We start from the raw sequence: 18474 nt of genomic DNA, 5'->3' as shown, positions 1-18474 counted from the left end.
TGAAAATGTTTGGAATTAAAGTCTATTGCTGAAATTCTGATTCCTAAAGGTTGTAAACTAGTTTAAGGTGATAGAATAAAATGTTAATTAAGAAAAATCAGCTCAATTGAGAGGCTAATTGAGTAGGGACGAAATTATCATTTATTAAAAGTTTAAGAGAAAAATGGTAATAAACAGCTTGCACTAAAACAGTTTGGACAGCAGCAGTAGACTAACTTTGAAAAATCACCAAAAATTGTAGGAATCAAATTAGAAGATGAAAAAAAATATGGAATTAAAGCTTATTGAGTCTAGTTTCTCATAGAAGAAATATTGTAAGAAATGGATTTGTAAATTTTGAGATATAATGAATTTTGTGAGACAAGGTTAGAATGAATTCGGGTTCCCCTGTTCTGATTTTGAAAAAAATTATAAAAAATTGAATAAAAATAATTAGGGACTTAAATTTATATGTCTAGAATTCTGAATGAGTCTATTTTTAATAGAAACAAACAAGAACATCATATGAATTCTGTATAAAGAGATAATTTATTTTTAGTGAAGAAGGGTCAGAACTGTTAGACAACAGAACATGAGTGACTTTGAAGAATAAACTGTACTGATTGGCTAAACCAAAAATTCTAAAAATTTTATGGTAAAAATATATATGAGTCTAGTTTCAGGGAAAATTAACGGATCTTAATTTGGAGTTCCGTAGCTCAAGTTATAAAGAATTTAGTGACTATGACTCAAGTAGACAGCTTTGAATGAACTATAAATAATAGTTGAATTATAGAGAATGTTGCATATGAACATGAAATGTATTAAATTGATAATTAAATTTATTTATTTAGATCCAGAAGATTCAAGTACGAAGCTAGATCGAGGAAAGGAAAAAGTTTGGGATTAATAGATTTTTACTGTTTACAAACAAGTATCAAGGTAAGTTCGTGTAACTTGAATTATATTCTTAAATGCTTGAAATGCATGTTTTTTATATGAATATGATTTGAATGTTCATTATATGGAAATTTATGAAACATTGATATATTTGATAAAATGGGAAGAAATCCCGTTTGAATGAAAGGAAAATTCGATGGATCTCTGAAAAGGAATTGACGGTAAAAAGGATCTAGCCCGGACGGGTGATCCTATCCTGATATAGCCCTCCCGAAGAATATGTGTAAAATGGATTTAGCCCGGACGGGTAATCCGAATTAGGGTCTGAATTTAGCCTGGACTGGTAATTCAGATCCAAGCTCATTAGAGTAATTGTCGTTGCAGGGGATTTAGCCTGGACTGGTAATCCCGACAATACTCTATGAGTTTATATTGCAGGGGATTTAGCCTGGACTGGTAATCCCGCTGCAAGGTTGAGGTTCGCGGGAGTGTGCTCTCTGAAATGGAAATGTGCGCACATGAATATGAATTGACAGACTCGGAATTGTACACTAAAAGTGTACCTTTGAAAATCCATCGAAAATTCCAAGAAATTCAACGGGATAAATATGGAAAAATAACAAGGAAATGGAAATCATGGTATTGAAGAGCTCATCAATCATAGTATATATTATTGGTACATGGAAATTATTGTACTAACTTGAATGTTGAGTTTGTGCATATTAGGGTAATAATGCATTGAATGGATATATGGATGTTTATTGTATTGTATTGAAAATATTAGGTAAGTATAATTCTTGTTACATAAGCTTACTAAGCACAAAGTGCTTACCCCGTTTCCTTTTTCCCTGTTTTGTAGTGTTAAGAGCTCGGAGGTCGGATTTGGTCGGAGACACATCACACTGTCAACCTCAGGATTTCGGTATATAAAGAAACTTTATTTTGGAAATCAATGGCATGTATAAGCTAACAAAGTAAATGTTAACGTGAAATGAATGTAAAGTTAGCCATTAGTATGGTTAACGAACCTGGTTATAGATATGTGATGACGTTATCTTATATAAATGCATGAATCTATCATGAAAATATGTTGAATTGATTTGGTTGATGTGGATTGGTCTCGATTTAATATTACAGGGAAGGTTAGATATTTATAAAAGGGCTATATTGAATATAAAAAAAAATTAATTCGTAAACTCCGGTAATGCCTCGTACCCTATTCCGGCAATGAATACGGGTAGGGGTATTACATAATCTGCTTAGTGTAGTCAATAGCAGGACATTCAAGGCCGACCCGTTGTCAATCAGTATGCCTGGTAGCGTATACCCCTTACAGCGCGTAGTGATGTGTAAAGCTTTAGTCGACCCCCTGCCACCGGGTGGTATCTCGTTGTCATTGAAAAAAATAAAGTTATCGGCACTTATGTTGCTAACTAAGCGGTCTAGTTTGTTGACGGAGATACCATTGACAACATATGTTTCATTCAAGACCTTCATCAGCGCGCTGCGATAGACTTCCGAACTCAGGAGTAAGGCCAGCACCGAGAGACAAGCTGGTTGTTTATGTAGCTGTTCCACCATACTGTATTCGCTGTGCTTTAGGAATTTTAAAAACTCATTGGCCTCCTCCTCGTTAACTGGCTCATTAATAGGAAGTTCAGATTTGGTCGCTTTTTCTTTCATTTCTTCGACCACTGGGCTTTTCCTTTTATGGGTTGTGCCTTCTCGCTTGCTGTATCGTAACATCTCCCGCTACGTGTATAGGAGCCCGTACCTTGGTCCTCTTTTGAAGCATCAGCCAGGTTCTCTTTTTCCGGAATCATCACATTACAGTCATAATTCCATAGGACTCTCTTGCTGTCTTTGTAAGGGAAGACTGCAGGTCTTTAGATTATGACCCTCGGTGGCATTTGCACTCTAGCTTCATTACTTTTGGGCCGTGATATGATGACCACGAGATAGTTAACTGTTTGGTTCTGCGCTGTTGATTCTCCCTCCGATGCACATATATCTCTCCCTCCAGGGTTTTTAGCTTTTTCATAAAACTCCATTTCTTTATTGTTTATCATGTCCTGTACGAGGGCCCTGAACTTTACACACTCTTGGATTTCATGCCCCGCCTCATTGTGAAACTCACAGTAGCTCCTCTCTTCTTCGGATTCTTTTCTCGAATCTAACGCAATCAATCCTCTCTTGACAATCTCTTTCCACATCCGTCTCAATGGGGTCCTGACTTCTGCAACCTCACATTTGATCTTCTTGTTCCTGCCTTCACTTATCTTGTTCAATCATTAGTCGGTATGATTGGGGAGCGGGTTTCCTGCTACATTGGGCACGGCTGGGTTATCAAACCTCATAATCCCCATTTTAATGAGTCTTGCAACTACTTTCTTGAACGCGGTGCAGTTTTCGATCGAATGCCATGTGATTCCTGTATGGTATTTACATTGGGCGTTTGTGTCATACCATTTGGGATACGGGGGCTGTAGTGGTTTCAGGTAAAAATGGGACACTATATGAGCGTTGAATAGGTTCTGGTACAGCTTCCTATACGTCATGGGCATAGGGGTGAACTGTGGCCTTTCTGTGTTCTCCCTCACGCTGGATTCTTGTCTCACATTGCTATGTTGATTGGTGGTCACCATCTTGGGTTGATTTACGGTGAGTGACTTGGACTGACCCTTACTGAATATGCTCATGTTGTTCACTTCATTATCTCTTTTCCTCGGGGCTGACTTTCTGGTATTTTCTCATGTTTCTATCTTACCGCTCCTCACAGTATTTCAATCATTTCACCCATCATCACTATGTCTGAGAAGCTTTTGGTGGCGCTTCCCAACATATGAGTGATAAAAGGGGCCTTCAAGGTGTTGATAAAGAGCATCGTGGTTTCCTTTTCTAGGAGCGGCGGTTGAACTTGTATGGCAACTTCTCTCCATCTTTGCGCATACTGCCTGAAACTTTCATTCGATTTCTTTTCCATATTCTGGAGAGTGATCCTGTCGGGGGTCATGTCCGTCACATGACTATACTGTTTTATAAAAGCCTGAGCCAGGTCTTTCCATGAGTTAATTTTGGCACGGCTCAATTGATTATACCATTTAGATGCCGCCCCAACTAGACTGTCTGAAAATAGTAAATTAATAGCTGGTCATTGTTAACGTATCCCGTCATTCGCCTGCAGAACATAGTGATGTGAGCTTCAGGACAGCTCGTTCCATTATATTTCTCGAATTAAGGCATTTTGAATTTGAGGGGTAGGACCAAGTCTAGGACCAAACTCAGGTCCTTAGCATCAATCCCATGATGACTGTCGGCACTTTCCATAGCTCTGAATTTGTCCTCCAGCCATTTACACCGTTCTTCCAATTATTTTTGCGATTCTATCCTCGCCTTTTCTTCTTCTGCAACTTCATCCAAATCGGGAACAAGCGGATAATTCGGGTTATTAACAAGGTTAGAGCCTGAGCCAGCTTGGAAATTCATCGGTATCGAAGCTCCAGCCTGAATCTACTGAAGCATGACCGTAACAGATGGCCTTTGTAGATTAATCTCAGGCTTCATTGGTACATGTGTCGGCTTCATTGGTACATGTGTCGGAGTGAAGCCAAGGGGTATTGAGGATCTTCATTAGTTTCCTCAACATTGTTCGTGGGGCCCTTTCCTTTATCCATTCTTCCCATCAGCAATTGGGATAACTGACTCATTATCTCTCTTTGGGATTCCATCATTTGCTCCTTCATCTCTCGCTGAAACTTGGCCAGCTGCTCTTGCATCTGAGACTGCATTTGTTCCTGCATGTCCTTTTGCATTTGCTCCAATTTCTCAAGTTTTTTATCCATTATCTTTTTCCTTATACCGTAGGGGTGCGTAGTTGGTTGGTTTTTGTTGGTTTCCAGGTTACTGAAATAATTTTTAATTAATTAGAAACATTTTATGACCTTTAATGCATAATGATGTGATGTAATGCAAATGCATGAATACAAAGGAGGCATCAATTTCAATTCAATTCCCTTTAGAAAATTTTACTAGAAAATAAAATTCTTTTACATAAAGTTGAGTTACAAATAAAACTTCGCTCTAATGCTCAAAATCTTAATTCCTTTTCATTTCATTTCTTCAATTTCAATGCAGTAACGCTTCAATTCTTCTATTTTTCCTTTCATTTCTTCTATCTTGCTCAAGCTTGCCCTCAATTCCATTGCGGTGTTGCGTTTTCGGTACTGATGAAGAGACTTATCGAGTTCTACCACTCTAGCCTTTAATTCACCTCGTTCATTTCTGCTTTCTGACAGACTTTTCTCTAAATCTTCATTTTGTGCCTGAGCTTCTCGAAATTTCCTTTCCCATCGGTCGGCTTTGGTCTTTTCTTCTCGAATTCCATGGCGCCATTTTTTGAAAGTTTTACCTAACCCCACAGTCCTCATAGACAGGCGTGGCTTCTTATAATCAGTCTTCAAGCTGTCTAGATCTTCTTCGGCCTTAGTTTTCCCTTTTCTCCACTTCTCAGCCTCTGACCTCTGGACATCAGCGTCTAATCTCAGGTGCATCTTCTCTTCCTCCAATTGTTCTATCTTTTTCCCAAACTCTGAACTATTCTTCTCGAAGTCTTGCTTTATAATTTCCAAATCTGACTGGGTGATTTGTAATTGTTCCACCATAGGTCGAGTATTTTCCAAGCTTGGCCTAGGAACATTATCATTAACCCTCTTCCTAAACCATCTATCATACTCAGGCGTCACCATGGAGCCGATGGCCAACCTCTTCATCAGCGAGTTTGCTTCCAAGGGTCCAATAGCTCTCGAACTTTCTTCTTATAGTGGGCACATTTAAAGGAGAACTCACACTGAGCAAGTCCGTAGGTCGTGGGTACAAACTGCCTCGATTTATATTGCCTTAACGCAAGCAATGGAGTATACCCAGTAGCTCTCCAAATTCCTAACAATGGCACCCAATCAAAGTTCCCACATCGAAACATGATCTCATCAGGGACTATCCAATAAGCTCTCCACTCTATATCCCCCTCCTTGAGGTTTTAGAGGATTTCCATCCATTTCTCCTCTGAGATATCCTCTCTCCTTTGTATGGCCGCCTCCTCTTTTAACGGGGAATAACCTTCAGAAAAGACCCGATAAGTCTTTCTGACCTGAACTTTTGGACACCTGAGCAGAGCAGTATATTCCTCCATGGTAGGTACTAAATCCACTTTTCCAAAAGTGAAACACTTGTAAGCAGAATTCCAAAATTGCACCATAACTCGGAACAGATGTTTGTCCACTCTAATGTCTAGCAAGTAGGATATATCACTATAGCTTTGATAGAACAACAGTTTGGTCCCTTCATCCCAACGAGCCCATATATCTCTCAACTCTTGCAACTCATTCTGTGCTACATTGACGCCATTGAATTCCTGCAACTCTGATGTATATCCTTCTGCCAAGCTATCCTCTTTCTCCGATTGTAGCTTCTCTGACCACGCGCAGACAGCTACATTATCCTCAACTTTATTTAGAAATTAATTCTCTATGTCAAATTTTCTAACTTAGTAATCGAATACGAATCAACACCTCCTTTAGTATGCAATGTCATGCAAAACACAATCAAAACAAAACACAGGTTAGTATCAAATAATAGTGACAAAATGTAAGCACATAAATGGTAATTACAACACATATACTGGTAAATACTAAGGTTTGATGCGGCTCCACCCAAGGATAGCTCTTAAGGTTTGCTATATGTGGTTCGGTTCTAGAGATAAGGTACCTGAACCAGCAGATTCCTCAATCCTCACCCATTATAGGCTCATATGGACAGAGTTCAGTTCAGGGGGATGCATTTCCCTATGACCATGCAGAGATGAAAATCTCACGAAATCATAGGTACGGATGTACCCCGAAAGTAATCCACTAGCCCATGCGGAGGTGAAAACCTCACGAAAGCATAGTTTCTTACTCCCACTTAGAAGGTGTGACCACAGCGGTCATGCAATGCAATGCAATATTATTCTAAAAGACCCGAACCATGACAATCATACAAACAAATGCAATCATGATTTTCAAAACAAATTTTTGATTTTTGACAAAAGGACAGCAAACAATCAATTTTATGGTTTGACTCTCTTATCCGTCTCCAGTAGAGTCGCCAAGCTGTCGAAACCATTTTTTTAAAATTTAAATTTAATGAAAAATGGGGAATCGACTTTCTGAAAAACGAAAATGGAGTCGCCACTGATCCTTTTTTTGTTTAGGTGTGATCGGATCACCTAGAAATTTGATTATTTTAATAAAGTACTTCTTTTTACTAAAACAACGATTTTGGTCTTACGAAAATATGAGAAAACGGGTTCGGGAGTCGGTTACGCATGAGAAAGGATTAGCACCCTCACTACGCCCAAAATTGGTACCAAATCGATTAAATATTGTCTTTATGTCTAAGATTTAAAAATGTTTTTGAAATGTGGTTCCTTTTAATAACATTTGAATAACCCGAGTTGGTCATCAAAATTCTCTTGCTTAAGAGGAATATAGCACCACATCCAGCACGATAGGACATGATCCTTTATGCCCTCGAAAACATGATAAATTTCAACTTCCAAAAGTTTATATGTTGAAAACCGCAAAAGGATGTCCAAGTATTTAGTCCAAAGAGAAAATCGAAACCTAGCATAGTAGGGCACAACTCCTTGAATTTTTAGACATCAGACATTGTCTTATCTTAGAATGAGTGAAATTCTAAAGGAATATTCAATTATTTGGAACAAACAAAAGATCGCAACCCAGCACGATAGGGCACGATTCCCCGAATTGCCAAACGTCGAACATTATCTTCTTTTTGAAGAATTTTTAAAGACATGAGCGAAATTCCAAAGGAATATTCGATTGTTTTGAACAAACGGGAAATCACAACCCAGCACGATAGGGAACAATTCCCGAATTGCCAAACATCGAGTATCGCCTTCGTTTTAAAGAATTTTTAAATGAATAGGTATAAAATTAGCTTAAAACATGTTAACTTTATTTGAAATAAAACGAAATTAATTTTAAAGATTTGGACCTTATAAAACCACATTTTGTAAACCAAGTGAAAAACTATGATATGGGACAATACACATAATACAATCAATTAACAATATAATAATTAAGTATAACTAACCTAGGAAATATAATTAAACTCACAAGCATGGATGAACAATGATTGGTTTAACGACATCAAAAAATGAATGAGTATAGTACAACCAATATGCATAGTATACAAAACAATATGAAAAAACTACAACCACAATAATTATTAAAGCAAAGATTATGAAGAAGGAAAATTTGAACCAAATAATAAATATAAACATGTTAAAGATGATGCGTTCATTTAAAGTTGACAAACGTACATGCATATAAAAATAGTATTTAAATGTGAAATTTTAAATCAAAACAATGTGTAGTAAAATGTTCTTAAAAATGTGACTTATGTACGTAAAAATATCTATATATATAGAAAAATTTAAGAGAATTCATAAAATAATTTTAGCATGGGACTAAATATGTACAAAGAACTAAATTATTAACCATTCATGGACAAATATACATGAAACATTTGAACAAGTGTTATATAAATATTTTAAATAATATAGTATAAAAATGAACTACAAAATGGTGGTTAAAAATATATAAAAAGGTTATTGAAATAGCTCAACAAATATATAAAAATATTAAGCACTTCAAAGTAATAAATATTACAAATTACAAACTTTAATTAAAAATGTACATGTACAAATATATATATATAGAATATTTAACGAAAATCATATAAATATCGAAATAACATGATAAAAAGAACCTCAAACTCGTTATACAAAGAAGACTGTAGGTATAAAATCATGGATCTAATAATGTGTATAGATTAAATATATGTACCAATATATATATAAGTACAAAAATAATTTAAACGATATGTAAAACGTGTGTACCAAACATATTAAAATAACAAAAACATATGGGTTTAGTTATGTATAGATTAATATATATATATACCAATGTTTATGTATGATATTTAAGTAATATATAAAGTATGTAGTTTCATTTTAAACAACAAATATATATATATAAATATGTGAATAATTCAAAAACAGGCATATGTATGAACTAATGTGATATTAATAATACACATAAAATAAAGTTAATTTTGTTATCAAATATGTGTAAATATATATATATCTATATAATGGTGTAAATATAAAAACATTTGTAAAAAATAGTATGCAAAAATGTGAAAATATGAGTACCAAAATTACGATAAATAAGTAAATAAATGATACAAATGATGCAACTTATACAAACAAATAAACATGAATAAAAAAACATTAAATGAATCTAAAAAGAAACCAAATTGAAATCAAATTAAAATAAGGAGGATAATTTAAGTAAAATAAACTGTTAAAAATAAAAAGGAAGGACTAGCGCGCAACATGTGTGAATGCGCAGGGACCAAATCTGGAAATAATCCAGACCTCAAAACGTAGTGTACAAGTGCGGACTAAAATGAAATAGCGCATAAACTTTTGGGGAAAATTAAAAAAAGGAATAGGATGCCAAGAGGAATCAATTGAGACGCGGTGTAAAAGGGAGGGATTAACCGCGAAATTTTCCCATTTGAAGCCCAGAGGCACGGATCCGGGTCCTGGAATGGGTCGACACGCAAACCCCCTCCCCTAAACGACGCCGTTTTTGGAGCCACTGAATCAGGCTCAAAACGACACCGTATTCAGCCCTTTAAAAAGCCTAAAATCTGATGCTTTGGCCATCCAAACCCTAGTCCCCCTTTTCATTAGCAGCACTTCACATTTTCTCCCTCAAAAAACACCAGCCCACTGCAATGTACGGTGACCGGTGCTCCAGGCTTCGAAGTATGGCCTATTTTAGCCATAGATTTCCCTCTTAACTCCGATTTCGACGAAGCTAAAGGGAGCCGACGGCCTAGTAGCGGGGTAAGTCTTCTGTTTTATTTCGTTATGCTAAAAAAACGAAAAGAAAAAAGGATGAAACCGATTCAAAGAAAAGAAATACAAGACGCATGAAATCACCTTTTTTTGTTGCTTTTTCTCTATATTCAGTATACGAATAGTATCTGTATTGCGTAAAAAAAATTACAATGAAATGAATCCTTAGGCTTTATACCCGAAGAGATAAAATGATAGAAATAAATAAATAAAAATACAATATTCTTTCTTTGCTTTCGTATTAGCTATATGCTGCTATTGCTCGTTTGTTTTTTTTGCAGGTACGGGTGCATGGCGCGTGTACGAGGCTGTACTGGCGTATGGAGGCGTGGGCGTGGCGTTGCTGAGGCGTACGGAGGCAGCTGGCAGTTGTACGACGCGAGGGCTGGGGCTTGGCTGCCTGGTTGCAACGCAAAAGTGGGGAAGAAACCCTAGGGTTTCTGTTCTCAAAACAATGGGCCTATCGGGCTTGTAATTTGGGTCTAGGTTTAGTTATTGGGTTTAGGTTTGAATTTGGGTCTAGGTTTAGTTATTGGGTCTAGGTTTAGTTATTGGGCTTGTTTGGGTCTTGAGTTATGTAGTTGGGTTTGGGGTTTAATTTTTGTTTATTCTGTATTTTGGTGGGCCCGGGCAAATTGGCCCGTTTACAATAATAATAAGTAAAAGGTGGATGTAAAATACGGGAAAATTTTCATTATTTAATTTTCACTTACAAGGTGCTTTATTTATAAGCTCCTTTACATTTTATCAATAAATGTAAATTAAGTTTTCTTAATTACTTCATTTAAACATCTCATAGTCATAAATGAAGTAGGGAGTTTTATCTCATTACTTTAATAAATGTTTAAAGGGGTTATAGACATCCATTATTTATGTATCTACGACACTTCCCCTTGGATGTCTTTTAAATAAAAATGTGTCTTATTAAAACCTTTATTAGAAAATCCTTGTGGGATAAAAACCTACTGAAGGAAAAGAGTACACAATCTCCTATTACAAGTTGTCTCGTTAAAAACCTTTATCAGGAAAACCCAATGGGAAAAAATCTTGGCTAAAGGAAAAGAGTGCAACATATAAAAACCTTGGTTAAAGGAAAAGAGTGCAACATATTTTTTACTCCCTCTAATGAAAATGTCACATTACATCTTTCAGTTGACGCATTCCAATCTTGTGTAACAGTCTTTCAAACATTGAAGTTGGCAATACCTTGGAAAAAAGGATATGCTAAATTATCACTAGAACAAATTTGTTGACCTTCTATGTCACCTTTCTTCTCAAGATCATGAGTGAAGAATAATGTTGGTGAAATATGTTTCGTTCTGTCACCTTTGATGTAACCACCCGTCAATTGAGCTATACATGTTGCATTATCTTCATATAAGATAGTTGGCATCTTTTCATGTAAAGGCAAATTACATATCTTCTGGATATGTTGGGTTAATAACCTTAGCCAAACACACTCTTAGCTTGCCTCATGCATTGCAATTACTTCTCTGCTAAATAGCTACTTGCTTTTCTTTTTGCCCTTCCTCTTCTTTTTGCAATTGAAGGCAATTTCGTATAAAATGATCAGTTGCTCCACATTTATAACAAGCCCCCATTTTACTTCTGCATTCACGAGGATGGCATTTTCCACAATACTTGCATTTAGGCTTAAGAACATTTTTCACACTACCCACACTAGTAGCGGGTCTATTAGATACCCTGTAATCAGTTTGAGTCACCTTATTTTTATTTGATCGTTCAGGCATTGATGTGGCTAAACTAAAATCATCTCTAGACTTTTTAGCTGGCAATTCCGAGAATGATTTAGAGGAACTTCTTTTGTAAAATTCTTTATTCCGTCTATCTCCCTGCATTTTTTTGTTGTACACCTCTTCCATCTTTTATGCACGATCTGACAAAATGAGAAATTCTTGTATTTAGTGCCCCCCAATCATCATTTGGATTTCATCATTCAACCCTTCTTCAAACTGAATGCTTCAAACCGAATGCACATTTCTTCCTCAGTTGGTACAGTTTCCCGGGCATATTTACTGAGGTATACAAATTCCTTCTCATGCTCGGCTATCGATTTGTTTCCTTGGCGTAGGTGAAGAATTCCCTCTTTTTCTTGTCTAAATAGCTTTTACTGACGTATTTCTTTTTAAATTCACACTGAAAGAATTCCCAAGAGATTTTCTCCTTTGGCACAACAGCCACTATAGTCAACCACCAGTTGTATGTTTCTTCTTTCAGTAGTGAAACGACACATCTCAGATAATCATCTGGAGAACAAGCCATTTTTTCAAAAACTCTTATTGTATTCTGAAGCCAATATTCAGCCTTGACTGGATCATCATCTGACCTACCCTGAAATTCTTCGGCCCCACACTTTCTGAGTTTCTCAATGGAAGTACGTTTACTAAATTCAGTCACTGGAGGAGGTGGAGGCATAACCGGAGGCACTACAGGTGGTACAGTAGGGGGAGGAGGTTGCTGAGCCATATTTCTTTCTTGCATGAATTCATTAAACCATTGATCCATATACCCAAAGAACATGTTTTTAAGTTCTTGTTCTTGAGCCAGAGGAAATGGGACATTACTACTCGTCTCATGTTCAGATGTTTGTGCTCTACTATTTACTTCATCATTATCAGCACATTCAGATCTTTTTAACATCTTTACAATCTATAAGAAAACAAAGGTTAGATCGGATAATACACATCACACTATCACAGATTTCTACATGTATTTCTAAATATTTCACACGCTTCATTCAATCCGAGAATCGGCTAAACCGTAGCTCTGATGCCACTAAATATAACACCCCTAACCCTTATCCATCATCAGAACAAGGTTACGGAGCATTACCAAACTTTACAGATTAAATATGAATATTTCATAACATTTAATATACATATCATGAATCAATCATAAAACACTAATATTGTCTATTGTATGAGCCATCGAGGCTCAAAATACACATTAAAATTAAATCGGGACTAAACCAGAAACTCAGATAATTTTTCTCAAAGTTTCAAAATTTTTCTTAGGTGCAGGGGACACACACCTGTGTGGCTTACACGGCCAAGAGACACACTTGTGCCTTAGGCCGTGTGGGCATTCGAAATAGAGGCACATGGCTGTGTCCCAGCTTATGTCCAATTTAGAGTGCTTACTGACTTGAGTCACACAGCCAAGCCACACGCCCGTGTGCTAAGTCGTGTGTTATGAAATTAAGGTGTAGGGGTCACATGGCCAAACCATACACTCGTGTGCTAGGCCGTGTGCAAAAACCTGGGCATTCTATTTTTAAATTTTAAAGATGCAGGGGACACACGAACGAAACACACACCCATGTGCTAGGCCATGTGTCACACACGGCTGAGACACACGCCCATGTCTCTACCTGTGTGGACGAAAATAGGTCATTTTATGGACACTTTTCTCACCCAATCTTGGTATATACCTAGGTACAACCACTTGCACATTCACAAATCACAACAAAGCCTTCATTTCAAGCCAACTTATCATAACTTATATTCAAATATCCTAGCTTACCAAATTAACTATATACATACATATATATATTTACTAAATTCACTAGTTCAATCTATGCGTCAATATGCCTATTACTTAACCATCAATTAACTATTTCAAATACACCTCATGCATGATTAATCCATACCTATATAAGTTAATTTGAAATATAAACAAAGTGTAACTTATAATATTTACACAAACCAACTTAACTCAATACTATATTAATCCTATACATGCCATATAAACCTTAATACACGTTGCAAAAGCAACCGGATTCAATTGGATAGTGTGGCTTGATGTGTTAATCTGATCTTCCGACTTCACGTTAATCTACAAGAACATTAAACAATATAAGTAAGCTTAATGAAGCTTAGTAAGTTCGATAGGTTAAACATAATTCTTACCGAACTTAATATAAAACATTAAATAGTAAATTAATCATGCACTCTCCCTGTCAAACACAACATAAATCAATGAACACACTTCTTTCAAATTAATATCAATAGTAATCGATAAATCTTTCAATTTCACTTACATAAGTCATTTACCAAATCTTATCGGATCGGAGAACGGCTTACAGATATGAGTACATCGTTTTCAAAAGCCCGAAGGCTAAATAGAAGCACATAAGTGCTAAACAGAAACCCATAAGGGTTGAACGAAAGCTCATAAGAGGTAAACGGAAACCCATAAAGGTTAAACAAAAGCTCAAAAGAGCTGAACAGAAACCTATTACGGTTGAACGGAAACTCATATGAGTTAAACAGAAGCTCGTGAAAGCTAAACGAAAAGTAAACACGAAAGTTCGCAAAAAATGTTGAACCTCTGTTTACTTGGGTAATTTTCAGTCAATTCTTCCTTTGTTATCTTTCGCTACAAAACGATTGTACTTAATCTCGGGTTCTATTCAAATTGGATATTCGCTTCAAATTTATAATTTAACAATATTTAATTTTTAAACCATATACTGAATACATAATATCATTTAAAATTCATTATAAATATTAAATTTTAACCATACGAACTTACCTGGGTTAAATTGTAAGATTTGCAGAAGTTCAAGGACTATTCTACTAATTTTTCTTTTTTCACGAATATCTACAGGCTTTTTATCTAAAATATAAAATTACTCATTTATTAGGATATATTTCAATTCCAATTCACTTCACTATTCATATTCCTTAATTTTTAAAATTACACAATTACCCTAACTTTTACAATTTTTACAATTTAGTCCCTTACTAATTAGTCTATCAATTGAGCAAAATTTTCTCAATTGACAATTTATCTAAGTATTCTAGACTATATTACAGCCCTTGATACATAAAAATTTAATAGCAACCCTAATTCTTTAGTTCTTCACAATTTAGTCCTAAAATCGATATCTATCAAATTCACTTTATAAAATCATCATACAACAAAATTAAAACTCTATATCCATGTTAATTCATTAAAAACATTTAGTATTCATCAATGGTAACTTTCAAAATTACTAATAAAATCAAAAACTAATGAAATAGTTAGTTGGACCTAATTGTAAAAGTCTTAAAAACATAAAAAAAATTCAAGAAAAGAATAAGAATTAGACTCACATGCATCAAAATATGAAGAACTAGCTTAGAAATTCTCTCCCATGACTGTTTGTCGAAATTTAGAAGATGAATAGCTTAGAAACTTATCAAATGTCAATTTGTAAATGTAATTTTGTTTTATTTACGATTTTGCCATTAAATGGCTATATTTTATTAATTTCCATACTTATGCAGCCTCATAGCTTAATTTTAGGCTTAATTCTTCTTAAGTCCTTCCTTATTTATTTATTAAGCCATTTAATCACTATTTCCTTTAATTTGTAAGTTTTGCATCTTTTTCAATTTAATCATTTTTAATTAATTAACTATCAAAATGTTAAAATTTTCTAACGAAATTTTAATACTACCTTAATCAGTTTACAGAATCGAGGTTTCGATACCTCGTTTTCTAAACTTTAACCTAATAAATCCTTATAAAACACAAATCACTATTTTAAAAATCTTTCTAAAATCACATTTGACTCATAAATACTAAATAATAAAATTTACGAGCTTACTCGTCGAATTTGGTGGTCTCGAACCACTGTTTCTGACACCACTGAAAATCAGGCTATTACAGATATTGTATTAACATAGGAATCAATTACTGTCAAATGAGAAAAATATTTTTTATCTTTGAGTATCTGCAAGACACATGTCTCCATTGATTTTGGGTCCAACAAAATTTTGTTGAATATTCATATTCTTCATTAAAAATAAACAAAATATAATATGAGAAACGTTGCAAATATTTATTAAATATATAATTTATTCTTTATGCAATAAAATAAAGCATACTTAAAACAAAATGAAAATGTCAAAATAATATCAACTTTTCTAATGATTCTTAAATAAATCTGCCACATCTAGGTGAGTTATATTATTAAGGTCATGAAATTTATCACCCTTATAGGCATGATCAGTTTTAGTATCATATTGAATATCTTCATCTTTTACCTCCATTTCATCATTTTAAGATATAAAATTTGTCTCTATATTATTTCCCTTCTTTTTAATTGATGCTTGATAAATTTTCACTAAATGCTCAGACGTACGACAGGTACATGACCAATGCCCCTTCATACCACATCGTTAGCATAAATTCTCAACAATCTTTGAAGGATTATTTTAACCACCTCTTTCTTATCCTTCATTGTTATTTTTTTTCTGGTGGTTAAGAGTATCACTGTTATGACCACCATGATAACAATTACTAGTAAGTCCTCAACCACGACCGAGACTGCAACCGCGACCTCTATATTTTCCATTTTCATAATTATTGTATATTGATACATTCACTTCAAGGAATGATGTAGAACCAATGAAACGAATTCCTTGATTTTTTATTAATAACTCATTATTTTGTTCATCCACCAAAAGCTAGGAAATCAATTCAGAATACCATTTAAAACCTTTTTCACAGTATTGCTGCTACAGGAGTACATTAGTAGCATGAAAGGTTGAAAATGTTTTCTCTAATAAGTCCTCATCAGTTATGTTTTCTCCACATAATTTTAGTTGAGAGCTAATTTTAAAAAGTTTTGAATTGTATTCACTTACAATCTTAAAACCTTGTAACCGTAAGTGCATCCAATTATAACGAGTTTTAGGGAGTATAATCGTTTTCTGATGGTCAAATCGTTTTCTGACGGTCAAATCGTTCTTTCAAATTATTCCACAACTCAAAAGAGTCTTTCGCAGTGGGATATTCCACTTTTAATCCTTCATGTAGATGATGACAAATGAAAATCATTGCTTTTGTCTTGTCTTGATTAGATGTTTCTTTATCTGCTAATATAGTATTTCCTAGACCTTTAGCATCTAGGTGAATTTCAGCATCTAACACTCATGACAAATAATTTTGCCTAAGATGTTTAAGGTCGCAAATTCAAGTTTGGCAAGATTTGACATTATAATCACTTGAATCAAAATAAAAAAAAAGTAGTAAAATAATAAGCATTCCCAATCATAAAATAATCCAATTATATATATCAAATTTACAAAATAATAATATGTATGTCAAATATTGGCATAGAGAAGAATAGTCATAATAATAACTTAAAACAAATTGCATTAATTGAAATTTCTTTTAATAAAAAAACATGTATATATAATTATCATTATAACATTTGAGCTGTAAAAATAAATGTGCAAATGTTACCTAAACCAAATATTTCATCTAGAAACTAAAATAAAAGAATGATGAAAATACTTATACTGTATATAGTTTAACGGGAGTTATACGGGTAAATTATATAAAGTCAAAATGACATAAACTTTACTATGAACTTGTAGAAGCTTGTGCTAATAACGTGTTACAGAAAAATTAATAAAGCAACAATAACAAGTAAAAGGTGGATGAAAAATACAGGAGAATTTTTATTATTTAATTTTCTCTTACAAGGTGCTTTATTTATAAGCTCCTTTACATATCATGGTCATAAATGAAGTAAAGAGTTTTATCTCATTATTTTAATAAATGTTTAAAAGGAATTATAGACATTTATCATTAATATATTTATAACATTTACACATAAAATAAAAAATACTAGAGTATTTAAAAAAAAAGAAAACCCAAAAATAAATATGAAAAGAGTTAACTAATCGATCACATCACGTCAATTACATCAATGACTTAATAGGTCTAAAGGCTAGCTTAGCTTTTAATGTTAAAAAAAAAATACTTAGCTGACTTAAAGTTGCCTCCCTCCCACAGCTCCTTATATATAAAGGGGGTAGGCCTTTAGTTTGGTCCCATATTTTAGAACTAAAATTTTAAATAGAAGAGAAGAGGAGAGACAGGTTAACTTTTTTTATTAGTTCTAATCCAAGTTTATTGTGTTTGTGTTAGTTTGTGCTATTTGAAATTCGAAGTTAATAAATATGATTAAGGTATGTAAATTATATATTTTGATGTCCACGTATTATATTAAAAGTAGTTATTGTAATATAATATTTAATTATATTTAATTTATCAAGTGGTGGTTAATTTTTTTAAAAATTATGCAAATATTAGAACACCTTCTCCAATAAATGCATATCACACTACATCGAAAGTCAACAAAACAGTAAAATTGTTAAATTAAAAATTATTTATTCCCAATTTATTATCATTATCTTATTACCTATTTTGTATTAAATTGATGATTGATATTAATTGATGATATTATCATTATGCTTACAATTTTGGATTCATTATCTTACTACCTACTTCGATAAGCTTGGATTGAATTTTGAATTCAACATTTAAGAATTTTGATTGAGTGTTTTATATTATGTAATTTGTTATGCCTAATAATTTAAATATAATATTACATTATATATATATATATATGTTAAAATTAGTTTCTTAGGTTTTATATTGAAAATTCTTCCTTTTTTCAATTCAACATGTTTTTTAGAAAAATATTTATTTATAATTTAAATATATTATATTTATTTGTTAAAATTTTGGTATGAAATTTTAATATTCAAATTTAAATATATTTTTTCATTAAAATTTATTATATA

At 33.8% G+C, this 18474-nt stretch overlaps 1 long non-coding RNA gene across 1 annotated transcript; it reads left to right on the top strand.

The window, feature by feature from the left end:
- The first annotated feature begins 9301 nt into the window (after positions 1–9301).
- LOC107925515 (uncharacterized) lies at positions 9302–10643 on the top strand. Its single transcript, XR_001692019.2, has 2 exons — positions 9302–9856; positions 10150–10643. It is a non-coding gene; the product is annotated as an uncharacterized lncRNA (long non-coding RNA).
- Positions 10644–18474: the final 7831 nt, after the last annotated feature.

This window comes from Gossypium hirsutum, chromosome A12 (assembly GCF_007990345.1).
Source record: "Gossypium hirsutum isolate 1008001.06 chromosome A12, Gossypium_hirsutum_v2.1, whole genome shotgun sequence".
In the NCBI taxonomy this organism is placed as follows: domain Eukaryota; kingdom Viridiplantae; phylum Streptophyta; class Magnoliopsida; order Malvales; family Malvaceae; genus Gossypium; species Gossypium hirsutum.
This window is presented reverse-complemented; position numbering and strand designations above follow the sequence as displayed.